This window comes from Lemur catta, chromosome 8, assembly GCF_020740605.2.
Source record: "Lemur catta isolate mLemCat1 chromosome 8, mLemCat1.pri, whole genome shotgun sequence".
Lineage (NCBI taxonomy): Eukaryota > Metazoa > Chordata > Mammalia > Primates > Lemuridae > Lemur > Lemur catta.
Window position 1 is genome coordinate 76750121 of NC_059135.1, and position 27747 is coordinate 76777867.

The following is a 27747-nucleotide window of genomic DNA, read 5'->3' on the forward strand; positions in this document are numbered from 1 at the left end:
AAAGCCCACTTTGTTTTTATTAATAGGAATGTTCACTATCAAACAATTTTTTTTAACCTTATAAACAAATAGAAAGGTCAAACACTTGCACCTAACTTTTTTCAGCCAAACCAAACTCAGACTGGATTGGACTGCAGACCACTGATCCTAATTTGAAAGTATTAGGCAATACACTTTGGGGGGTCCTGCAAATATTTTCTTTTTTATTTGTTGGCTAATCTCCTTGTTTATGATAATGCGTGTACCTTTGTATAAGGACTTTACAGCCATTATCTAATCTTCACAGATCCTGGTGAGGTAGAAAGGGAGCAAATCTTATCTCCATTCTACAGATGAGGAAACAGAGTTACAGGGAGGTTGAGTAACAAGCTCACGTTTTCAGCGGCACACTCTGGGTAGGGCGCGGGCTTTGTTTTTCCAGGAGTGAGGCTGGCTTTTCACCTACCGCTCCTGTGTTCACCAGTCCCCTTTACAGCCAGCATTTCTTAGTGACTGCCCTGAATTTCCACACAACCTGTTGGGAAAATATGCAGCACACTGACCCACGGGAGGATTAAACCCTTGACCTTGGCACTGTCAGTGGCGGGTGCCAGTGAGCTGAGCCACACACTGAAAGCCTAATTGGCCCCAAGCAGGATGAGACCGATCAAAAAACTTCCCTTGCTCCCTTTCTACATCATTCCGGAATAGAAAAGAAGGGGCTATTTTTTATGAATTTATCTAGTTTTGTTCCCTCTCCATGTATTTTACATTTCAAGCAAATCCTAAAGTATAAGATATAGACACAGAAATAGGAGACAGTTAAGAGGTAAACTACATATGCAAACAATTTATTTTAAAAAAATGAATCATGGAAAAGTATACAGAAGCGGGCCCACAGCATCGCTGCTGGTATGAAATGGTTCTTCACCTGTGTTTTTACCTGTAGATCAAGAAAGTAAAGATGAGGAAAGGTTAACAATGAAGGAGACCTTTTCCAAATAATATTGGCTAGCCTGTTTTAAAAAGTTATAGCAAAAATATATTCAAGACCACTGGGAGTATTAATCAGATACTACCTATATTAACCAGGTGATGGGGGATTCTCTTTCCAAAACAGGCTTGAGAAACATCTCTTACATGAGAGTACCTTCCTGAGGTTTCAGGAGCAGAAAGATAGCCTTGCCTATCTTCTGGAATGCAAACTACCCTGCAGACCACCAGGCAAAAAAACTCATGAGGCCCAAACCAGACATCCCTGCCGAAAGTCGCTCATACTAGAAAACAGAAGTGTTTTCAGGGTAGCATTGCTTCTCTCAGTCTACCTGTCTACCTACTAGAATTTCTTTTCAAACCACATATGCAGTTGTAGATCTGTGAATTACACATCTGTGAACACTACAAACATTTTCTAAATCTGTCTCAGAAAGCCACAAGTAGATCCAGGTTTTAGTATCAAATTGATCCTGAACTCTCTCAATCCAGGACTACTAGCGTGTTGAGCCCAACTCTGAATGTGGACAGGGACCAAATTGCTTTCCTGGATCCATGAAATGGCAACAGGCTAACTACCAATTAGCCAGACTACACAATGGTTCTTCAGACCCTGCCGAAGACTGACGCTGAAGACCCCCTACTGAGGAGGACCCACACCCTGGGGCTTGCTCTCCCCACACTTATTCACCACGGCCTGTGCAAATGTTCCAGCAAGCCGGGAGCACTTGGCATTAATTTCTCAGCGTGTCGCCATGGCTAGAGCTAAGCAAGGGCCAAAAATGAATTAGGTAAATATAGGAGGCTTCAGGCACAAATGCAGCAGGTGAATTTATTTGCAAATTACTCTTTTTATCCTTCTCATTTAAGATTCTCTTTAGAGACATAGAAGAGAACTTTATCATTCTTGAAGCAAAGAAAAGCAATATTTGGTTTCAATATTTGGTTCATAGCCAATCACACAAAAATGCTTAATAAAAGAATCCTTTTCAAAGTTATTACATATTTATTACAGGATTATTGACTTCGGTGATGAGAATGTTATTGTTAGGATTGGGTGGACTTAAGACAATTTTTTCCTGGAGATTTCTCTGTCATTTAATTGAGTCACCTTACTCCTTCTGCCCCAATACACAACTGTTCCTGTTATTTTTTGAATTATTTTGGATAAAAGCCTTCTGCAAAAGCCATCTTTCTGAATCCACAACCTCCTCTCTGAGCATGTGTTAACACATTACATTATACTAAAGTGAATCCGCCCACCAGAAATTAGACAATCTATCCTGGTTTTAATATTTTTTGAAGGCTTACAAAGTGCTAATCACTAAAGCAGTGATTCCCAGCCCTGGTTTTGTGATAGCCTGGGGTATCTCCAATTACCTCATAGATCGTGAAAGACAAAATTCCAAAAATTTTCCAGAAGAAAATTAATTACAGTTTATTTTAATTTGAAATATAAATATCTGCCATCGGAGGTAGGAAGTGTGTCACAGTGGGACTTGGTGAGCTGGAGCATTGTAAGAAAACAAGCAACAATAGTCTATTGAAACTCCTCAAAGCTCAAAATCATTATGCTCTCCAAAAAAAAAAAAAAAAGAAAAGAAAGAAATGCTATTCTATTCTTATTCCTAGGAACTTAACACACCTTATGACAAGCACAGAAAGGAACTCAGACAAAACCCATTCCAGGACATTTCCTCAAGAAGAATACAAATAAGGTGTGTCACATATTTTCAGGAATAAAATAAACGTGATAATATCTAATAACACCATTACACTATTCAATGTGCCTAAATTACAGTTGTACTAAGAAATGAGAAAATCTCTGGAATGGGACCAGGATTGCTTTTTAATTGTTCATTAGAAAAAGCAAAAACTAAAAATCGCCCGCAATGATTTCCTTTCGAGATCATTCACCTTGTTTTTAAAATACGAAATCAAAAACATATTGAGACGCATGATGAGGCTGGGCAATAAACTCAGAGCAAACTGTCTCCTCTGCTCAGCTCAGGCTCAGCAGCTACAGCAAGCCCACAGTGCCAGCTTGAGCCTGGCAAGGCAACTAGCACTGCACAAAGCAAAATCTTCATTTCTCAGTTCTGGCTGATTCCACTGCGAACACCTCTCCCTCCTCACCTTTTCTTTCCTTCTTTCTTTTCTTTTTTTTTTTTTTTTAATTGAGGTCTTTCTATTTAGGGATGTTCTTCCATTACAGGAAATGTCCCCTAAGCCAATGAAAAACAATGACAATTTTATTTTCACATTAAGATTCCTCTCCCAGGGCCCTATTCCATGAATGAATGGCTTGTAGGACACACCGCTAATAATAAAATCCTCCGACTGTGCCAACACAAGTGCAAGACAAGCACAGGGAAGCTAAGGCTAGCCAAAGGAATTCTCCCATACCTACAGCGGCTGACTCTTTCCAAGAAAGCTGTTGGGTCTGCTGGCTTATTATTTGCCAGGAAGGTATTCCTTTCGAAAAGTAAAAATAAATAGCTCCTACAACCTCTTCCTTGTCTTGAAATCACAATTTCTACTACAAAATAAACTTGTAAACACCATCTGTTAAGATACTTGAGAACTCTGCTCGACAACATGCCCCAGTATTTGTTGAAGGAGCAATCCTATACTGGCTAGCAAAGGAACTGGAAACGAGGAGGTCATTTCCCATTCAAATTTAAATGTCACCATGAAATACTGTAGAAAAATCAAACATGTCTAGAGTGATTGCACATGTCACAAACTCAACTCATCTGACCTCCCCAACACTTGTACCCTAGTGTGACTGTCCCCGAATTGTCCAGATTCCAAAGAGCATACTGGCCGAGCTCTCACCCACCCTGCGGATTAACTAAGGCCTTTTTTTTTTTTTTTCTTTTAGATCTCAGGCTTGTTTTCTCCCTGTAACACAAAAGGCGTTTAGTCCACCTACCCACCATCAATAAGCTGGTATGCAAGAAGAAAGCAACTTAGTTAACTGTTGAAACAGAACTTAGAAAAAACATACACACATTTATTCCATGATCTGTATCACTTACTAGACAAAATGCAAGCTTCTACCCATTCCTCAAGCCATCCTCACCCCTCTTCTCTTCATTTGTCTTCATCCATTTAGCAAATATTTACTGAGCACCAACTATATTCAAAGCACATTGCTGGTCACTGAGTTTGCAGCACCGGAGAAGACAAAGCAAGGCCTGTCTTCTAGAGCCGAAATTCTTCTAGAGAGAAACAGAAATAGAAGACATAGATGTTGTTTTAAATAATTTTTAAAAAGTATAAGAACTATGTAGAAAATATATTGAGTAGAAGGAAAAAGACTGATTTGAAAAAAAAAAATTCTAAATATGGAGATAGTGATTTCCTTCTAAAATAAGGGAAGAAAACAGTCATGGACATGGATCTTTAGGTTAGTTATTTAGGGAAGGGCTCTCAAAACCTGGAATATTTGAGCTGACTTTCTGATGGAAGAGAGGGGTCCGTCAAAAAAAAAAAAAATAGTAAAAAATGCCGTCAGGTGAGACTGAACATGGTGAGTCCGGAGAACAGAAAGGAGGCAGGAAGGCTGATGCACAATGAAAAAAAGCCAAGGCTGAAAATTTGAGGGACTTGGAGGTTGGAACTTATTCCAAATGCAGTGGAGCAGCATTCAGAGGACAATCTGATTGAGGCTTTCACATAGCAGAGTGCCCACCTTCTGGGACATCTAACAAAGAGTTGAAGCAGGGCAGATTCAGGATATATTTTAGAGTGGGAGGAAAAAGAGTGATCAAAACTAACTTGTCATGTTTTTGACTTGGACAGCTGAGTGGCTGGTGGGCCATTCACTGAAATGGAGATGACTGGAGGGAAAAGAAAGTCTCCAGAGGTAGCAATTCACTTATCCAACCTTATCCCTCAGCAGTCCTTGAACGCATGAAAAGTGGCTATTTTTCAGAGGTCCTCATTTTTCCTGTGTTCTTGTCTCCTATTTAAATCACAGCATTGTGGGTTGCAGGCATGCTTTTCAACTCCATTTCCATAAATGTCAAACCCTAGCTTAAAATCTAGTTCATCCAAGAAGTCTATGCCTATTGACACTCTCTTCCTAATGATTATTCTTCATTATTATCCATTCACTTAGTTTTTATTATAAATCTTTTATTCTATACTCAACTCCTTCCGAATTTAGACCAAATTCCTGGGTCTTTCTCTCTTTTTCAGCCCCCCCACTAATCCCACCTCCCAACTGCACCCCTTGCATCTTCCTGGTGCCCCCTGGGCTCTGTCCTACCCAAGCCTGAGCTCTCCCTCTACGCAACAGTTCTCAAACTGGCATTTGCTCCCCGTAGCTCTACCTGCCACAGTCCTGCCAAACCTTTAAGACCCAGATTAACTGTCCCCTTTTCAAGCCACCATGTCTGACCCCTCCCCAATCCAACGTGATTTCTCCATCCCCACCCCCTAGGAGGCATCTCCAGCTCTGGGGTCCAGCTGCCTCGGTTCCCCCGCAGGCCCATCCTGGCCATCCTAGCTGTGTGCCCTGGGGCAACTTGCTAAAAGTTGCAAGTTCTCTGCTGCTTCATCTGGGAGGTGGCAGGGAACGGGGGTGGAACAGGGGAAGTAAGGATACTGACCTTATGAAGTTGTTGTGAGGATTAAGCGAGGCAACACACCTAAAATATATATCACTTGGCACATAAGGACTCTTTGATGTTAGATATTTTTGTCATTTTCATTTCAGAGTTTTTTGGCTCTCTTGTGAAAATAACAATTTTCTTTCCATCGTGGTTGTCTTTAACCCATTAGATTAAAAGCTGTCTGGGGGTATAACGGTGCCTTCTTTATCTCTGTATTTTGTAGCTCTTTTATGAATATTTATTGATGAATAAATGCCAAACATAAAGAAAATACAATTTTAAAGATTTTCATGTCTTTGACCAAAATATATTGATTTCCCTTAAGGTAGAAATACTATCTTCTTGTTTTTTATTTTAAAATTTCATATTGTCCAGTATATAGTGGGTGTGTATACTATATATAGATGCTGCATATATGTACTATAAAGTATATAATATTAATTTTATGAATTAAGGAACTCTTAAAAAATCAATACAAGTAATGCATATATCACACTAAATTCACCAGTGATGCTGATTTTAAAAAGGAAAACTATCTCTTCATTTACTCTAAACATAAGGAATTGCAACAACAGGGCATCATTCCAGCTCACAAGAATCCTCAGGCCTCTGAAGATTCGGAGTTAGGCAGGAGGTTCTTGTTAGTGACATGTGCTCTCTCATCAACATCAATTAATATTTATTGGACAAAGCGTGGATGCGGCACACTATGCTGTGTGTTTTGTACATGTTTTTTAAACATGAAGACACCATCTCTGCTTTCTTACATGTTGAGAAAGACAGTGTTCATGACCACAATAAATAATAAAAAACATACATGTCTCTGTAGGTTTATGACAGTATTGTATCTCATCTCACGTAAGAAAGGAAACCTTCAACAAGCAGGTAGATCTGGACTGACTTTTAGATATGATAGGGACAGAGCCTAATGGCCAAGTAAAGGAAAAGTGTGGATTGGAAACAAAATCAAGTTGATTGTAGCTTACTTTTTGTTTATAATTAAGCACGACATGCTAAAATAGAGATAAAAACTAGACTAAAAGATAAACTTGGAGTCTCTACATCTTTCTTCACGAAGTATCACTTAAGCTCAAAAGGATTTCCTATCCTTTCTATTAAACATAATTTTACTATACTCTTTGTTCCTGGGTTACCCCAGACCCAAATAATTATAGAGGTAAATTATACAACTCCACCTAAAATACATCACTTTTCCCTAGTGATGAGCTGGTATCAAAACTCCAGAATAATTATGCCTTAATGTAATCCATTGTAGCTCTCCTTTGTTTATTTGAGTTTTTTCCCCTCTCTGTTTTTGCCTTTCTGACCTTCATTTCTTCCCTCCTTTCTTTCCTTTCTTCTTCTCCCAAGTTTTCCAGCATTTGTGAATAATTTGATCAACTCTTCTAGCTGACAGTCTGCATCTTCAGGCACTAGTCAGCAGCTATATTCTTTTCCACAGATTGAGTTATTTAACTGCACAAGTTCTTGTCTCCAATACACACTCTTCTTTTCTCGGTTGAGTTATAACACATACTTTTTTCATCAACCTCTAAAAAAAGTAACAAAGACTCCATTCTTACACACCAACTCAAGAATCCAGGATAATTTCTCATGTAGCATCCATTTAAACTTTCAATATTTCCATGTCACAATCTAACTGCCTATGGCATGTCCTGAATTCTGATTAAAAAAAAAAAAAAAAAACTTGTCCATTTCTATCTGTAAGATTGGTCTCTCTTGATGTCTGATTGACACATTACCTAAAACACACTCAAACTGAAACAAGGGGGTGATAAAACCACTGAAATAACCATTGTCTAATCTGTTTTTTCAATGTCCACATACTTCTCTAGACCTTTAGTGACTGCACATCTACTAGAGCCTGCATGGATTACACATTTGAGTTAAATAAATTTTGAGCCTTTGTCTTTCTGCTTCACTCACTATTTCTCTGCTTAGTTACTGATATTTATTTCTCCATTACTGTTCAAATTAGCTAAGTGGCAAAGCCCATAACCTCAAGTAAAAAACTGTGCAGCTCTATTTGAAAGTAAAGGATCTCTCCTAATTTTGCATCCAGCATTTGCTGTGCAACATTGTTGTAAGAACATATCTGCTCCTACCTCTCCTGTTTATTTCCTCCTCCTCAAATCAAAAAATTAAAATTGAAGGCATTTATCTTTAATTCATCAAAATCGGTCTTGGCCATTGCATTTGTTTGTCTTTTTGCCTACTAAAAACTGGAAGCTGGCAGGTAATGAGTGAGAGAAGTCTCTGGAAGGAAAGATATCATTTGATATCAGAGTAATACTGCAATCATAGGGATCTTTCCCCACATACTTCAAAACTGACTCAATTTAGAAAATGAAGTGCAGTTAATTTTTTAATTGGAAACTTAAATTGAAAGTTAAAAAGCTTAACTACTATATTTTTAAATAGTAAGCCCCCACCAAGGTGGCTCTTGGTCTGTGTTGTTTCCTACTGAATCCCAGTTCCCAGAACAGCACCTGCCACAGAGTCGGGCTCACTTCAATAAATAAGTATTAAATAAATCAGTCACTTCACCCAAAAAAAGTGTTGGAACTTGTTTACTAGTCATCCAAAGTAGGTCCCTTCATGCATAAAATAGAATTAACTGTGTAATATGCACCACTTCCTCCTTTTGCAGAAAGCCAACAAAAGAACTGTAACTTTTTACCTAAGGATCAAAGGTGTCAACCTATTGGCTCATGCTACTTTAAAGTCTTGGATAATAGTCTTTGGTTATTTTTAGATAATTTCTTTTGTTTCAAGCTTGAAAAGAAGTATTAACAAAGATCAAAAAATAAATCACTGATTCAGAGCAGGAAAATGCATATTAAGAAGAACAAAATATAGTATGTTGAGGCTGTGAGCTAACCTTCCCAGAATACAAGCCAAATCTGGCGTTAGGGACTGAAGTATTATATTGGTCCCACTTGGGGCCCATTGACATAAAAGGAATGGGGAGAATTTGGAGAGTTAAAAGTCTGAATAGAAAAGCAAAAAACAATTTAAAAATTATAAAGTGACCAATGCATTCTCAATACATAAAACAGTAAGTGATGAGCTGGAAAAATACAACCAAATTGTAAAAATGGTTAACTCTCAATAGTGGAATTACAGGTGAGTTTATCCTCACCCATAATTTTCTATATTTCCAAGTACCCTGCAATACATATGTAAGACTAGTGCAGTCAGAAAGAAAATAATACACATACTTTTTAGCCCAAGAAAAAAGCCAAGGGTAAAAATCATATGATAAATGAAGAAAACTTAAAGGATGAGGATCACACAGCCAAAGAAGAGAAGGCTCACGTGTGACTTAACAATCTTCATTAGTTAAAACAACCATTAACCCAAACCTATTGCAAAACACATAAGATAGGTTTATTTCTTGTTTAAAAAATATGTAGATTGACAGATATATATACATATGTTCATGCATACACACACACACACACACACACATAGTTACAGGGAGTTAGGCTCACAGAGAAAGGGCAAAGGGCACACAAACTATGTGAAAAAAAGAAAGAAAAAAACACCCAGATAATCAAGGGATTATTATTTACGGCAGCAACTCTCAAACAGTGGTGGAAAATGAACTTGAAGGATATAAAAAAGAATAAAGGGGTATGTCTTCCCAAGAGGACACCACAGAATCACAGGAAGCAGTGTGTCACTAAAAGGAGACATGTTTAAAATAGAGGTTGACATAGAATGCCTCTTGCACCATAACTGAGGTAGATCCATGGAAGTATCCTATGTACGAACATGCATTTCAGAGTAGAAAAATGTTTGAGAATCCCTAACCTAGGGTCTTCAAGGTAAAGACCTCAGATAGGCACAAGAATATATGGGCACAAGCAGTTTCTCTTGTAGGCTGGAGTAGAGTGATAAGAAATAAAAAGGCTGGTTGAAGAGAAATAAAGGAGGCCAAATCAAGCTCTCTTTGTTCCACAGAGCAGACTAGAAGCTTTCTTGAAGTCTATATGTATCTTGATACATCCAAAATTATTTGGGGGAATACAAACCCCAATTTGTAACCTCCTATACCCATGACATGGTCAAGAACTTGTACTATACTTAACAAAGCTCCATTTAGCTACCGTTTGAATCCAGTTTCTCTCTTCCCAGTTGTCACAGAGATAGTAAACAAGAAATCAACATTATCCACATAAATAAAGGTGGCCACTTTCAAGTTTCATACTTGCACCATAAAGGGAATATCAAGAAAACATGCATTTACTTAGAGGAACGTCTTTACCAACAGAAATGTCAGGAATGTTAGCAGGTGCCATGGTTAACTGGGGAGGAACTCAGGGGACATACAGTATCTTCCAGGCTCTTTATATCCCATTGTATAGATAGCTATCTTCCTTGGAGTTCGTGACAATGACATGTGACCACATATAGCTAGACTTAGAATGGCTCAGGTCAATTCAAATATTCACACTTTCACACTGGTCTGGACCAAGCAGATAGAAAACACAACCAAACCTAAACCTTCCAATCAGGATAGGAGCCCCTACCAAATTCTTCTATTTCCTCAGGCAGTGCCACACCTAGCAAACACAGCCAAAGGAAGTATTCAACAAGAAATTCAGCTGGCTTCATTTTTCCAAAAGAAATAGTAAGAATTTCCCTAGTATCTATTATGTGTTCACTACTGTACTGAACACTTCTCATCTGCTATTTCTTTGGGGTCCTGAGGCTGCCCAGTTCTGGCTATTCTCCCTGAAGTTAAATTTAGGCAAATTCTGAGGTCCTTGAACGTCCCCCTCTGGCAATAGCCATGGAGGTGTGTAGACTAAGCACAGAAATGGCCTAATCCCAATCACTCAAAGAGGATGAAGACTACAGAGTACAATTGGATGGGGAGGACTATAAAACTGTTTTTATTATGGAAGGCCTGGCGCCACTATCTTGCATCAGAGCAAATTCTGATGGAGTTCCAAACCTGAATCATTCTCCTCAGGGTTATTGACTCACCATATTTGGCTCTTATACATCTCACTTGCTCATTCTCTCTCTTTCTCCCTCTCTCTCAGCTTTGCTCTATACTCTCATGACACAGAAAGGGTGCACAAAATTGGTGAGAGGTGACAAAGATCAAAGGTTAGCATCACACTACTTGTTCCACGGTGTTAGCCCTGAGACTATCCTGTTACTCTCAAGTCTACCCACAACCTTTAATTTCTGATGCTTATTGAACCTTGACCAGAAAGCTCACCACATTCCCAGCCCCTTCGTTCCTCCCCACTCCCTCTCTCTTTCTCCATCCGATCCCCTCTACCTGCATATACATTCACACACACACACACACACACACACACACGCACAGACACACACACATCCCTTTTGCTTCAACAGGCATCATATAATCAACAAAGAGAAAAGGAAACATTCATATCTCACGGAAGCTCTACACACATACCCTAAGTCAGAATTCGACTTGGTTTGAAAGTGGTTTCACGTATTAGTTTCATAGTCATTAATCAATACCACACAAGGATCCATTTCAAATACCTTTCCTTTAAATGGAGCTTTGTCCACGTTTAGAGCAGATACAACAACTAGAAAGAATTCTTTCTACATAGCTCTTGTGAATACAGGATGTTGGCAAAAGATTATTAGAGTAACTCTTTGCTGGCAGTTTCTCTTTGTTCTCCACATCTCGGAAACCTGCTAAACTCAGCTGCATGTCAAACAATGCAGAAGCATTTTGGTGTGAGCAGGGATGCACCCTTTCCGTAGAGGGAAACATAAATATTGGAGCAAACATTCTTTAAAAGTGAGCATTGCCTCCCAAATCGGCTATTCCTTTTCTCTAATGCTACATAATGCTACAGGGTGCTCTCCTACATGCGCCTGGGCGGTAGACTCTCCACTCTCTGACTCTTTTATGAAGAGACGTGAAGGAGAGAGCTAAGGCAAGTCTCAAAGGTGAGGAGCTCTAAGTTTATGTGCAGCAACAAGGCAGCCATATCCTTCTCCTTTCCCCTGAAAATCAAGCATCACCTTATCATTTCCTCACCAAGATTAACTCCTGCTTCCTGAAGAGTATTTCTGAGGTAGAAAGCAGAGGTGGTGAAAAAGGGGGAGCTGAAAAGTCCAATCTGTCAAGCTCCATTTTAGAAGAAAGGAAAACTGAAAAGTGAACGTATTTAACATGAGCCATTTCCTGCACTCAGGAGGGAAGAAAGCACGCTAGGAGCTGTGTGCAGGAGGAGATCCGCACTGGTGTTATCTCTGACCTGCAGCTTAGCCCCAGTGTCGCAGCTGCCAAAAAGCTCCCATTCAACGTTGTGCTGAGTTCATCAATGCTCCACGTGTCAGGATCCTAACAGGAAAAAGCAGGACAGACAGTCTCTCCATTCAACCGCCTGGGGACCCCATGACAACTAAAATCCCCTCGCAGACCGTCCATATCAACCTTCGGCAGGTCAGAGCACGCAACCCCTTCAGAACCACAGGCTCGGGCCCACACCCTTTCCCCTTGTCAACATTGTCACTTTAAACAGAACATCGAGCCTTATCACAAAACCTGAAGTAAGTATGACAATTAAGATGGATTGCAAAGCCTGCTGGTGCTTCACAATTAACAATCACTTGGCAGCAGGTTCCACGCAACTGTTGGGGGGTATGGCAAGAACTTTATCCCTGCTTAGTGCTGCATTAGCATATTTAGTAGGCTGCAAGACATAATTCCTAAGATATGAACATATTTTTGTCTTTTTAAAAAATCTGCAATTAAGCTATAATATGTAGAAACTCTGCACCATGCAATCAATGTGCAAATACCACGATGGAGTTGGGGTAAGGAGGGCAAGCAAAAGAAACGGTCCCCCAGCACCGATAACAACTTGAACTGGTAACTGCTTACAGTGTCACAGGTTAGCAAGAAACTGTGGCTCCTTCCTGTCTGGCAAAATCAGGCGGGGGTGCTGGCGTTGCCTCCCTGCTGCTGGTATCAGGTGATTGCTCTGTAAGAGCATAGCTACATGCTTGAAACCCACATATTAAAGAAAAAAAAAATCAGATCCCGACATGACCCTAGCGGTTACTTAGCAAACTAGGCATTTTTCACAGAAAGCACTTTTTGACTCTCAGCCTCTGAGTAATGAAAGATGTTGCTAAAAATCACAAAAGCACTTTATCCTACAAATGTGAGGTCTCTTCCTCAAAGTTTCCATCCTTTTCCTTTAGGGGTTGGCACATCTGTCACACTGATGAAAAGAGATCAGGGAGTGCTGAGACTGGACCGACGTTACTGGCCGCAAGACAGCCCAAGTTACCGTCCCTCACTTCTCCCGTGTGTTTATTGTGCGGATTCAGGCCTAGCGTCCGAGTGTGACCTTGTGGGGCCTGCCGAGGGAAAGAGACATGGCCAGATCTTTCTGAGATAGCCAGGACTTTGTCTTTCTTGACATCTGGGTTGCAAGAAGGCAGGATATCCTGCTAAATACATCACAGCTGTGGACCCACCTTGTGACTAAGACCCAGCCGAGGCTAAGGAACACAGCGGGGATAGGTGTGGAGTTTTCTGGGAAAGAAACTTCACCCTTTACAGATACCTCCTTTGTAAAAGAAAACACACACACGCACACACACGCTCTCACAAAGTTTAGGTGAGTAGCTCGCCAGTTGCACAAAAGCAAGCATATGAAAGTAACAAATGCAATTTAGTGCACAAAGTCTTTCTTTACAAAACCAGAAGAGTAGCAGATTAAAGCACCTGGCAGTCTTGGCACGCCAAAAGAAAATCTTAGCTGTGACAAAACAAAACAGGTGTACAGGTATAAAACTTTTGCTTTCCAATAATGCCCCTGTCTTCGCTGGAATGCTTTGACAGGTGCAGAAGTTCAAGTTACAGTGGGGAAGTAGCAAATAAATACACAGCATTAGCGTCTGACGTGCTTGCTGAGCACCCGGGGATGTTAATAACTGGCAAGGTACACTAATCTCTGATTGCAACATTTGGTTTACCTTAATCTGGAGGGACAGCTGTATTAAAGAGGGAATTATACTAATCAGTTCAAGGCCCTTGCATATAAAACTTCCCATTAGGCTTAAAGTACACCAGCTTATGCTCATTCTCTAGGAGACTTGCATCTGGTTCTGAATAAGGCTGCCTCTCATTTGCAAGGTACAAGCCGAAAACAAGGGGGAGGGGGGCTGTCAGTTGCTGCAGGATGGGTGATAGAAGAGGAAGCTACTAATTCTTTGAAATTTTTAACAGCACAAAACTAGCTTCTAGGCATCTTAATACTAAAAGAAAAAAAAAAAACATGTGTTATCAACCCTAGGCCATTTTTTCCTGTTACCGGAGGTGACCAACATAAAATAAAATTGATGATGTCAGTCAAAAACAGCTAAGCACAAAGCTTGGCTTTGTTATCTTAAGTCAGAAGGTATGATAGGCCATGCCATATGGCTCTAATCCTCCTCTATCTCCCATCACCTAACAGGAAACCTTCATGTAGCATGACCTTATTTGGCTGGTTCCAGGTTAGGGCTGCCCAAAGGGGATTTTTCTGTTTCTGCTATATCCAAAGGTTTATGTTGATTTTTTTCTGAGCCCTGCAAACTATAAATCCGACTGATTACTCTGCACTCTTTTGCTTGACTGAGCCTTTACAATCAGACATCCCCGTTAACAATAAGCTCCTAATGAATCAAACATCTATGGCATTAGTTTCACCTAGCTGCCTCTTTCCCATGCACTGTGCTGCTTTGTCAGACCTGGTTTGATGAGAAAAGCTAGTGACACTTGCTGCACCTATTGATAAACAATTCAGTAATGAGGGGCATAACAAAAATTACCTACAACAACCTGATTAAAAATGACAGGCAAAGCTTACTCCTTGCTCTATAGCGAAGGTAACTCTGGCACTGTGTAGGGAAAATAATGAGGTAAAAATAAAATCTCCTCCTTTACCAAAGAGCTCACTTCTGAATGTGCGTTTATGAAGAGATGAAATTTTTTCAGTGATGTTTTAAATGCTTTCAGGTTATGTGATTACCAATAACGTTAGGGACTGCTAGAATTCAGGATGCTTGCCTTTCAACTTGCTGAAATGAACTCCTGCTTTTTCTACCTAAACTTCCTGAGCAATCAATCCAATATCCAAAATTTCACTTTCTTTCTCAAATGTGAGTTTAGTCATTGAGAAACTCAGCAGTACAAGTGCTAATAATTAGGTAATTATAGCATGGGGATAAAAAGAAAAATTCTAAGACACACACACACACACACACAAAAAAAATTTTTTTTCTTGAACAAAGTAGAGAAAACTTTATGGGGCAATAACACCTCCCAAAAAGGAATAACTTAACCTTACCATGGACATTGAAGTTCTTTTTTATTGGGGTCACCCAGAGGACCTTTGCAACTTCGAAACAAGCATCTACCCAGGGGAGGCCAGGCTCTGGTGAAAGCTTGATTCAAAGACAGAAATGTGTGGGTTCTGCAATTGTGTAGCAGCATGTTGGGAGGGTTTCCATCAGCGCACAGATGCACTTGAAAATCAAATATGGACATGGGGAATGTTTTTTGGAGATGGAAAATGAGTGCTGATGACATGTTTATACTTCACAGATGGATCCAGTACAGAACCATTTTTTGTAAAGAAACAATATCCACCATTTGCTAATTTTTTTTTTTTTGAGGAGCTACAAAATGGTGGCACAAAAAGTGAATATTCCTATCGTACATACTCCACCTGTTCCTTGGTCTTACAACTGTCTTCCATTCTGAATGTAATCATTGACTGTTGTAGTCTTATTTTTTTCTCAAATGTTATCCAAAAGGATATGAAAAAAGAAATACAATACACAAAGGCACTTGGAAGAGCAAAATGATTTGAAATTAATTTGCTACATATGAAGAATTGGAAGATGACAAATGCTATTAAGCAGCAAATGCTGAATTTAATCTTGAAAAAATGCATTTTCTTATTGGCATATTTTCCCATTAAATCTGCTATCAAATCAATTTTTGAATGTTTTCTACCAAGAGTCCTGAGTGTCTTCTTTATTTGTTCCTTTGGCCCACCATTAGCCAAATACCACTCTTAGGTGTCAGAACCTCTGGAAAATGCAAACACCTAGCATAAGATTAATTCTAGTTACTGCCTTATTGTTAATACACTACAGTGATAAATATTTTATAGTTATAAATATCAACCATAACATGGAAATGCACAATATGTATAGGGTGTGTATTTATAAGAAGAAAATCTAAAACATTTAACTGCCAAAGAACATTATTGATAACATTGTAAACTGCTTCCTCAATAGGAGATGTCAGAATAATCAAATCTTATTGCCACAGCAGTAGTATTAATTTGCCATTTCAGGTGTGAAATATTGGTGAGAGTGGCCCAATTCAAAGTTGCAGAGACTGAAAAATAATTAAAAAGCTATGAATGTAAAATATAAAAGTAGTTTGATTTGCACAATATTTAGGAGCAGTATTTAAAATAACTGATATTCTGAACACATTTTCAGCCTTGATGAATGTGTTTTTAAGTGTTCCAAATAATATATGACACATTAAAATTACTTTTTTCTTAGTATTGATCAGGCTAACTTTTCTTATGTTACCTTTCTTGTCATCTGTATTCATAACCTACTAAATTCCAGTTAACCTTTAGTCAATAATATTTTCATTCTATGAATTAGTCTGAGGTCAAGAATTAGAAGTAGAATACAAATCCCAACAAATGATCAAACAGCCTGAGACTGGATAACAAAATCTTGAGAATACACAAAAATTAACATGTTCTTTCGACCCTGTATTTTCTGGCAGTGTGCCAAGCATCAATCTGTGGTTCTACATTCTACGATTCTAACACCTTGTTATCATCCTGGAACTAACAAAAGCCTGTGTACACATCTCCAAATAAAGCAAGTCTTCCTTTTTTATTGCTGGGTTTTTGACATATGTGAATAAGGCCAAAACATTTTTTAAACCCTTAATTATTTTTTGTCTATACGTCAAAAACAAGTTGTAGTCAAAAGCTTAATGTATTCTCAGAGTCTCACAGAAAATGTTAGTACTCTGCTTAAACTTATTAAACTTTGAAACAGTCAAGAAAAATGAAAGTATATCCTTCCAATTATAGCACTTCTTATATAGTTATGTTGTTAATCATCACTCAACAAATGCATAGAACATAGAGCTGCAAAAAAAATTAGAGATCATTTGTTTCAATTCCCTTATTTAAAATATTAGGGAAAGAAGATCTGAGCAATAACTTAACCAGAGTGTGTCTGGAAATCCTGTTTTCTGCGGCCTTATTCCACCAGACCATTCTGTTTGTATATTTTGTAATGATTAGTTACAGTGGACTAATTTTATGTTACTAGTTGCTTATTCTAAATACTATGTCAAATATTATAATAAGTGTTTAGAAAACATCACACTTAGAGAATGAGTGAATAATACAATAAAAATTAATAAACTAGGTTCTACCAGTACCTAAATTGTTGCCTGGATAGAAGGTGTCTTGCTCCCCTTTATGGTCACTAGACTGTTAGTGAATAAGTTAATTACAGTTAGTCAGGTCCCTGGTGACAAACAGAAGTTATGTAACTTGCAGAGGTGCTATTAAGCAAGGAACAACTTAAATGTAGGGACTTTCTGTCTCAATTATACAGGGTGTTCCAAAAGTTGCCATACACAGGAAAAATGGGAAACTGTAGCTAAATGTACCTTTATTTACAAAATAATCACTACAAAATTTTACAAAATTTTTTCTTTGTGTGGAGACTTTTGGAACACCCTGTATTAATCTACCTTGAAGTATTAACATACTAGCTATTCAGCTACATCATTACCATGACAGTATTTACTATCCAAACATATCTAAAAATTAGAATCGTAGAATCATAAGATATGCTCTCTGAACTAGAACAGATGAAGAGATTCTGGCCCATGGAGATTAAGTGGTATGCCAAAATACATCTAGAAACAAGCAGTACTGGATTATAGCATTTCCTTTAACAAGTAGATTTTGTGTCGAGTCTATAATAACTAACACCAATTTAGCTCATGGAAAAAAGGAGCAGACCCTTTACTTCACGGGTTAGGCAATGTGCCGCTGCAAGAATAAGAATAGCCACTCTGGGCCGGGCGCGGTGGCTCACGCCTGTAATCCTAGCACTCTGGGAGGCCGAGGCGGGTGGATCACTTGAGGTCAGGAGTTTGAGACCAGCCTGAGCGAGACTCCGTCTCTACTAAAAAGTAGAAAGAAATTATCTGACCAACTAAAAATATATAGAGAAAAAATTAGCTGGGCATGGTGGCGCATGCCTGTAGTCCCAGCTACTCGGGAGGCTGAGGCAGTAGGATCGCTTAAGCCCAGGAGTTTGAGGTTGCTGTGAGCTAGGCTGATGCCACAGCACTCACTCTAGCCCGGGCAACAGAGCAAGACTCTGTCTCCAAAAAAAAAAAGAATAGCCACTCTGAAGAAATGAGAATTTGGTTTAATCAGCAAGTATACAAAAAGATCCAGGGATCACATGCCCCCATCAAAGTAAAAGAATAAATACTAGTTAATACTCATAACTGGATATCATCCTTTGGAAACTTGATTTGCCCTTCAAGTCTTTTCCTGGCTTCTATTTTTATAATCTGTCATATTTGTTATGAAAATTTTTGAAGGAAAACATAAGTGCATATAGCATCACAATTGTCTGCAGAATTGAGCCATAATATTTTTTTGGAAAGGTAGATTGGAACCAGAAATTTTTACTTAATTCTTTTCATTATCATAAAAATTATCCATGTTCAATGTATAGCAAATATAAAGATAAGCAAAGAGTAAATAAATAAATAGATATATAAACTAAAATTTTGCTCCCCCACCATGGTACCATGTTAGTATCAAGCTTTTCAGAATTTTACCTGTGCAAATATGTACCTGCAAATATTTTACTACAAAGACAAGGTCATGTTATGCAGAGCATCTTTTGATCTGACTTGTGCCCCCTAAGGATGCATTGTGAATGACTTTCCCTGGCAATAAAAATACATCATCCTCTCTGTCATCATAGTAGTCCAAGCTGCCATCATCTCTCACCTACTCTTTTAGAAAACTATACTAACTCACTTCTGACCATCTCCCCATATCATTTTTTACATTACAGCCAGAATAAGCTATTCAAATGCAAATCTGGTCATGTCATCCCATCTTACCTTCTCAAAACTCTTTAAAGAAATTTTATTGTCTATGTCAGGATTTCTTAACCTCAGCACTAGTGACATTTGGACCAGATAATTCTTTGCTGTAGTAGGCAATCCTGTGCATTGTAGGATGTTTAGCAGCATCACTCACCTCTACCTACTAGATGCCAATAAAACCCCCATCCAATTGTAACAATTAAAAATGTCTCCAGACATTGCCAAATGTCCTCTGGAAGAGGAGGAGGTGCAAAACAGTTCCCAGTTGGAAACTGCTAGTTTGTATCAATAACTGCAATCCACAGGATGATCCACATCATCTTGCTTTACTCTTCCTCTTGTTCTTTGTCTCCTTCAACCACACAAGCTTTTTAAAAGTACCTTGAATGTATCTGCTCTGTCCTGCACAAGGTTCTTGCACATGCTGTTCCATCTGTATGATAATGTTCTTCACCTACGGGTCTCCCCACCTTTTGCCTAGGTAAACTTCAACTCATCCTTCAGATTTCATTTGAAGAATCAATCGCCTTCTCAGAGAATCTTTTCTGACCTCCGTTAAGTAGTCTGAATCCTTTGCTATGTATTTATAAAAACACAATAGGCCTGCCTTTCAGACCTGTTATCTTCATTTGTAAGTGTATATTCATAAATATGGTTGTGTCTTTACTGTCTAGACTTCCTTCTCTAGACTCCAACCTCTGCGGACTGGGGCTAGGCACCTCGATATTCCCAACACCTAGCTCAGTGGCTGGTACACAGTAGACAGCTGACAAATACCTGTTGAATAAATGGCTGCCCCAGAATTATTGTCTTCAATGGATACCAGAATTTTAATGAATGTACCATGAATGCTTTGGCCATTCTGAGACTGGGAATAGATTTTGAAAGCTATTAAATAAGGGAGTCAGTTTCCTGAAAGATGTTATCTTTCAAGAAAGTCAAATCTTTGAGAGTTTTGAGGTGTGATGAACCCAAACTCAAGTTTTAAAAAGATTCATCTAACTATGCAAGTGAAAGGAGGGGAAGTAGAAGCAGAGAATTCAGTTAGAAAACCATTAAATCATTCAGTTATATGGTGAAAATGGACTAGGGTGGGCAGTGATGGTAGAAATGAAAAGAGACAATTATAAGAGAATTTGTGAAAGAATCACTGGAACCTACTGATGTGCAGGATTTGGGGGGAGATAGACCAAGGTGGAAAGACCCAGGGATATAACACTCACTCTGTAATCCTGGCCATGCCAATTCTCATTCGTATAAGGAAAAACTGGAGAACTTTTCTATATCAAAGTCAATCTTGACTTGCAAAGTAATCAAAAGGGCAAGCAAAGTCATTCTGAAAGCTTGAAATTTGTGAAAATCTGCTATGTCTTCTCAATATGCTTCCAAATGGAGAGAACAGCCAATATTCCCAAGGAAGTTCATCCTTACTTGAGAGAATTGACACAATTTTCCCAAACCCCAGGTTTAAAGGCGAGAAAGCATGGCTGTCTCACAAGCATGTCAGGCTACATCCCAAGGGCTCTTTGGTATTGGAATAGTGGCTGGTGAGGATCCACAACCTGTCAGCTCTATCCCTAACTTCTGGTAGTAGTCCCAACCTGCCAACAGTTACAGGCGACATACGTGTTAAGAAGAAAATATTTCTCCCAGCTATAAAAGGGTGTGGGTTCATCAGACTCTGTCTTTTTAGATCCCAAGAACAAAAACTGTTCTGGTTCAAATAGTGTTTGGCATTAATACAGAGAAGAGAGTGCTTCCATCAATGAAAGCTAAAGTCACAAATGTCTGCCTGATGAAAATATTGAATACTTCTTAGTTCACATATACATGTTTATAATTTAAGATATACACCTCTAAAAACAGACAAAGCCATTAAATATAAAATATGACTTCAGACATTTTCAGAGAAGATGCCCTGGACTTTTCTAAGTTTGGTCTAAGAAGTATTTTGGATAGAGTCTGTTCCCACCTTTAGCATTAGCTATGTAAAGGTGTATGTGAATCTAATTTTTCTAGCTGAGTCAGTTGTGTAATTTATATTTATTCACATATTAGCTGCACTGATTCATTAACCCTAATCCTAATTAGAATACACACATAGTAATTCAGAAATAACTAAACATATATTAATAATCATATTGCTTTCTATTATTTACATTTTAAATATTCATTAGAATTCAGCCAATCATGACAACTTAATACACAGGTAAAGACAAGTTTGGTTCACATACACAAAGAACTAAAAAAAAAATCCTCTGAGTAGAATTTTAGGCATTTACACCCATGTTGAGATCCCTTTGGTTTGTATTGAATCTGCCTGAAAGTATTCCTATCCAACACATTGACTGAGTTCTCTTTTACAATTTTGTAGTCCAGCAAACAAAACCTACTTTTGTTACATAGCTCCTATTGGTGACCATGCAAAGATAAGTTACATCTAACTTTGTTATGTTTTACTGATGTTGCCAATTCTCCCAGTGACATGGCACTAGGACTGCTATAGGTTATGCTTTCACTCTTGAGGGGCTACCTAGTTACTATAGTTGCCATAAGAAACCCAACAGTAACCAGCAAGGTACAAATAGAAATTGCATATGCTCAGCACTTTTTTTTTTTTTTTTTTTTTTTTTGAGATAGGTTCTTGCTCTATCACCCAGGCTAGAATGCAGTGGTATCACAGCTCACTTTAACCTCAAACTCCTGGGCTCAAGCGATCCTCCTGCCTCTGCCTCCCAAGTAGCTAGAATCACGGGTGTGCACCACCACACCCAGCTAATTTCTTTTTTAACTTTCTACAGAGATGGGGTCTCACTATGATGCTCAGACTGGGCTCAGCTTTATTTATTGTTCAAAACTAACAACCTCATGAAGGTTTTAGAAAATGTCATAGAGTTGCGTCCCTAACATTATGGCAACTTGAAGAGAATAGCATTTCAATCTATAAAAAGTCAGGAAAGATTTGCATGGGTGAACCCTTAACTCTACTTCAAGGGATGCAATAAGATAAAGATGCTAGGTTTATAGATTCAATAAGATAAAGATGCTAGGTTTATTGCTCCCCAAATGTAGCTGCAGTCAGTTCCTAAGGAGCTTAGAATTCTAAATATTTATGGAATACATTAATTTTGTCAAGATAGAGAAAGTCAGACAGAAAAGAACTGCCATGGGTCTTCATATTCCCCAAGCTAAATCATAAAGAAGGGTTATTAACTCTGCCACCCTTTTCCAAGTGGAAACTGGATCTTCTTGTGGCTTCTTCTGGGTAGCCTCTCCCTTCACCATGGAAGTTCAAGTTTACTGCATTTGACCTTTGCACTCCAACACTCCCAGACCTCTCTAAATGTGTGCCTATTGTAACATCAGATGGAAAAAATGGGATCTGGAGTGAGAGACATCAGAAATCAATGCTTATTCTGCCACTTACTAGTGTTGTAGTACTGAAAAATAATCACTTAATCTCTCTGAGCCTCAGCTTCCTCACCTACAAAATAGAAATACTGATTTTATTTCTGAGGGACATGTGAGGGCTAAATGAAATAATCTGCATGGATCTCTTAGCATATGTTCTCACATGCAGTGGGCATTCAATAATGGTTTTATTATAAAGAAGGAGAGTTCAGACGAGGTGAATGAATACGACTTAGTTGTAGCAGTAGATACAGGGGCAGGACTCTCTTCCTCTGAGAAGAAGAAAAATAAATCTTGATGGAACCAAAGGAAGCAAAACATCTAGAACTAGAGCGAGGACAGAAGTGTGATGCTGGGTGAAGAAGAGCATCAGGAGTGTCTTAGTTGGGTTCCACTGAAAGCAGAGCCTGATGCAGGGAATTGGATATATGTTGTTTCTTCTCAGTAATCAGAGTGAGGGAAGAGAAGGAGTAAGAAAGGGCTGGAGGAAAAGCCAAATGATGTTCCAAAGGGTAGAGAAGATCCCTGTTGTTGAAAACAGGGCCTGTGAGAAGCATGGCTTGTGCCTCCCAGAACTACCTGCTCAAAAGATAGGTGGATGGAATATTTGTCCACAGGCCTCCACTTCCCACTGGTTGAGGGCTGTCCTTGAGGGTGTTATTTCTCCCCAGATTTCCATGCTAAGCCTGAGGAAGCATTGAGCAAGCTCCCGCAACTTTGGAGAAAGCTGAGGCAGAAACTGGGGAGAATCACAGAGTGTTCTGGAGTGGGACAGTCCTGGCACAGCCAGGGTTTCCTGGGAACTGTCCACTGAAGCTACAGCTGAAATCAGAGGGAGGCTTAAGGGATGGGTCATGGGGCTCTAAACTTATCTTCTCCAAATGATTCTTCTGACAAACCATGGAAAGCATCAAGACAGTGAAAAATGTACTAGCAAACATGCATGCTGGCCCCAAAGAGAAATCAGATATTTGATTTTATGCACATTTTAGCTTAGCTTCTTTCATAGCCACTACATTATTGTGACCAAGGTAAAATGAAACAAAATAAAAGTGCAAGGACATAGAAGCTTTTCCTTCTCAGAAGATCTTACCAGGATCAGAATCACAAGAATTTCAAACTTGGCTACCTATAGAGTCACAATACTGCCACAAAAGGAAGGATGTGGCTCCACAAATATTATATATGCTCATTGCATCTTTCAACTCCCTATACCTGTAACCACCAAACAGTCTAATCAGAGCCTGATCTGTGTAAGTAAGCTAAACTCCCCCATCTTTTCTGAAGTCTCCATGGTATAGTGAGGTTGGTATCACTATCTACTCAAAATGACAAGTCGTAACTTTCTCTGGGAACATGATGAAGGAAATTAAACTTAGCATTAAGGAGTTAAAAAGCCTTTGGTTTCTATTTAAAGGGGACAAGCTGGGTTGGCCTATCTAATCTGACAGTAAAAGGTAAAATCACTTATAAATGATCATTTATAGATAATTAAGTTATGTATTCAATGCCTGGTTGAAATTTCTGTCAAATCAAAATCTCCCCTAGGGTTGCCAGATAAAATGCAAACATTGCATGGGCCATACTCACACTAAAAAATTATTCATTCACTATTGGGAATTCAGACTTAACCAGGCATTTTTTATTTTTATTTACTAAATCTGACAATCCCAGTGCCACCTCCAACAATTATAGAGAAACAGCTACTTATTAAAACAAGACAATAAATGTTCTGGAGTGTTGTGCTAAAGGTTCTAGGACTTTTCAGTAGCAGCAATGTTAATAAAGTGACATATGAATTAACTATAACAATTTACATATTGTTTCCTTAGGCATGTTTCTAAAAACTTTTCAAAGCATTTCAATAATTTATTTTGTCACAACATGGCAATTTGTATGTTGAAAAAACACTGTGATGGTAAGAGGAAAAACTCATTTCAAACATTTCCAAGGGAGCTTTCAAAAGGCTCCCATTTACTTAGAAGTCAAATAAGCGTACTTTAAAATGTTTTCGTATTATTGACTTAAATGTTGTCTTATAAGTAAAATTCAAATTAACTTGTAAGTCCCAGAACAGGTCTGCAAAATTCTCTGATGAGAAATATCCAAAAACCCGCATGCAGGGTCACTTCATTTTAGCTGCAAGATTCTCATTCCAGCTCACCTTCCAAACCAATTTCAATCAAGTAGAGATGTTCTGATGATTCCCCGCTTAGAATGGCAAACAATCCCTGCCTTTTCATTCATTCACTCATTCCCTCTCTAAAAAAAGAATGTGCAGTTACCAGAATTTTATACAATTAGTGCTCTGTGAGTGTTTTAAATGCAAACCTATAAGAGGAAAGTAAAAACAAATCAAAGTTAATTGTGACTGGCTGGAACAAAATGCTGAAATCAATAGAAGGATGGCTCATCTGCTCATCATTCACCCATTACCTGGGAGACCAACACCTCCTGCTGTGCTTGATTTTTGATACCGATTTACCATTGCCTGCATCCTGCAGACGCATGCTAGGGAAACCCGGATCTTGTTTGACTCCCTCTCTGCTTATCTTCTTTGTACTTAATAACCTTACTCAATCTTATTTTATTCTTGCTTATGTGTTCATTGCTAGGCGGGCATGTACACACACACACACACACACACACACACACACACACACACAAACTAGAGAGTTTAAAAACTTTATAAAGAAGCTAAGGGCCTTCCTGCAAAGCAGTCAGAGGAGAAACCAATGTCTGTCTATGTGCTGTCTTCCCTCACCTAATCTCCATAATCTGATTATTGTGATTTTCAAAACCCCCCAAAAATAGAACACACAACTTCTTTCACAAGGCATGCTTTGGGGAAAACAATTTTTTTGTTAAGAAATTAAGATATTAGAAGCAAATGAAAAGAAATAAAAGTCTTCTTATTTGGAGGTGTAAGACAGTAAACTCTTCCACAAAAGGGTGGCCTTAAAGCCCAGACATACAGTGTCCAGGTGAAGGACCTGGGGGAACAGCCATGGGCAGATACATGCCCAGAGTTGGAGCCTCTGGCTTCTGTTCTTTGCTCTTATTGATAAGGACAAACTCATGTTGAACCCCATGCTGCTCCTTGTAAATGCCCCTCACCATAACCAAATGTCAAACAAAAAAAAATAGGATGTGAAATGTATCTGCAATTGGAAGTTAATACATATCCCTGAATTAAATACACACCAAATTTACATATTTCTGCACAAGATGATTGTGCAGATACATTGACTATTTTTTCCAGACAATTATGCAAGTGAAAATCTTGGAACTATATCCTAGTAATAGTGGTAGTAGTAATGATTTCCAGGAAAAAAGACTAAAAATTTTTGAAATAATTTTAGTTTTTCTTATTCTATCTGACAATTAAATGGATGATGTATAACTACTACCATCGTCCATTTACTGGCAATTCTCTTCTTTCAGCTTTCTAGCTATTTTTTTTTAGTTGTATATATGGATTAGCTAATAGAAGAGTATAGAAATGATCACGTGAAAAGTAAATCTTGGACTGATGCTACATTATTTTTTCAGCCAAGTGCACCCAAATAAATGGTCTCACCATGTGAAGGTTAGAAATACTGTTCCCAAACTGGAGTATAAATATAAATGGGAAAACCTAGAAGTACATTGATAGTAGCGGAAAAAACAGCATATCGAAAAGATGATAAGGGGAGTATTGCAATGGTGCACAAAAAGAAAAAGAATAAGAAAAATCTGATACAACTGGTAGCTTCAGCCTTTCCATGGACTGTTGGTTTGTATTCCACCTACCACTCTCTCAATGCATCCTTTTATTATTTTAGGGGTTGGGGGAGAGGGAAGGACATTCATGACCAATAACAATGTTGTAATGATAGCAAATTTAGGATTTATGATACATTAAAAAAAAAAAAGACCTTTAACCAACACTAAAAAGCCACCAAGGGTTGGGGTGGAGGGTAGTTACCTAGCTCACGGTTTTATTTAGTGACGGTTCCACTTTTTCACTCACTGCCTGCAAATCAGCATTTTTAGTGGACAAAGGGCTCAGCGGCGGCCTTCTGATTGCTTCTTTTCAAATGGTAATGGCTATCCTAACTCCTCTGCCAGGTTTTTCTTACCAGAGCACAAATTGCAGTTTACAAGGCTCTGAGGGGGAAAAAAAAAATCTTAGCTGAATATCTTTTTTTTTATTCGACAAACTGACATGTAAATTACCCTTTAAGTGCTCCACTCTAGGGCTCTGATCATCTCCTAATTGTCACAGTCAATTGTAGCCAACAGTCTCTTCAATCCCAAGCGCTTTGACAACAAGCACAAGGATCAAAGCAGAATCAGCTCCCTGCAATATCCTTCTGTTTAGGATGCTACAAAATGCCTGCAAAAGAAAGGTGTAAGGGCATTGCTGTAGAGGAAACTGAGAGTAGCGAGTATTACAATAGTCATTTTCTTCATCTCTAAAATTATGCCATATAAACTGCCGTGATCTTTAATCACATGCACAGAACAAATATATAAACCTCCTGGGCAATTAATATGCTCTTAAGATTATACTAATAATTGAGCTTTACAAACAACACCGTCTCCATGGCTTAGGAAAACTATGACACAGTTATGGGATAGCAATCATTTCACAGCAGCCTGCACATCAAAAACTATTGTACAACATACTCCATGTTTGAGCATAAATTCCAAGGCATAGTTTTTATTACTTAGTTTGGTATCAGGATTCACTGCTCCTCCAAACTAAATAGCCCATCGAAAATTCTAGAGTTCTTTAAAAATTAACCTAGAAATGTCCAACTGAAAATAGGGCACCAAATCAATTAAAAATGTGACTCAAAAACTAACTTCAGAAGAATGGTTTTTATAAGGGTGACCCTATCTTATTGCTTTATAGGAAGCAAACTTATTAAAAGCTATTACATGATCTACAAACATAATTTCTAAATAAGATCTATCTACCAGGATCATTACTCAACAAAACATGTCAATCCTTTCTAAATTAAAGTAGTTATCATGTCACTAACTTTTCAAAGAGAACATTTATGTTTTTTTCAAAAGATATAAAATTTCATCCTATTAATTATAACACTATAATTAATCATTCAATAGAGAGAGAAAATCTTATGACAAATCTGTACTTTAAAAATAACCCAAAGGTTGTCACAAAAGTAACAAATGGAAAGAAATCCAAGGTGCATGTGTCACTCCCCCTACAGCTAGTCTTGTTGTATCCAGGTATTATGCACAAACAGCATATAAGGTCACACATTGATTGACAGCCTTCCTATGTTAAAGAAAAGAACTAAAAAAAGAGACAGCACATGGAAAATACCTCAGGTTCCTTTCTCAGCTAGTTCGCTCAAGTCCCCCTGTAGGGGTTTCCAATCCTTCCCTTAATTTCACCTTGAATTCTCTGGTTTGATTGAAGAGCTTCACAGAAGGGTCTATTACAGATTGAGGAATGATCCATTTCACATCTGAAGCTCCAAAGAGCTACTTGTGAGGAATCTTTGAGTGCATTTA

At 38.5% G+C, this 27747-nt stretch overlaps 1 long non-coding RNA gene across 3 annotated transcripts; it reads right to left on the minus strand.

Moving 5' to 3' along the window:
• Window positions 1-868: 868 nt before the first annotated feature.
• Window positions 869-27747, minus strand: LOC123643737. Of its 3 annotated transcripts, none has more exons than XR_006736909.1 (4): window positions 27557-27747; window positions 26186-26596; window positions 4058-4196; window positions 869-922 (listed from the first exon to the last, which is right to left on the minus strand). It is a non-coding gene; the product is annotated as an uncharacterized LOC123643737 (long non-coding RNA). The 3 variants fall into 3 exon arrangements; XR_006736910.1 differs by having other exon boundaries at window positions 870-922; window positions 4014-4196; window positions 26437-26596; XR_006736908.1 differs by having other exon boundaries at window positions 870-922; window positions 4014-4196.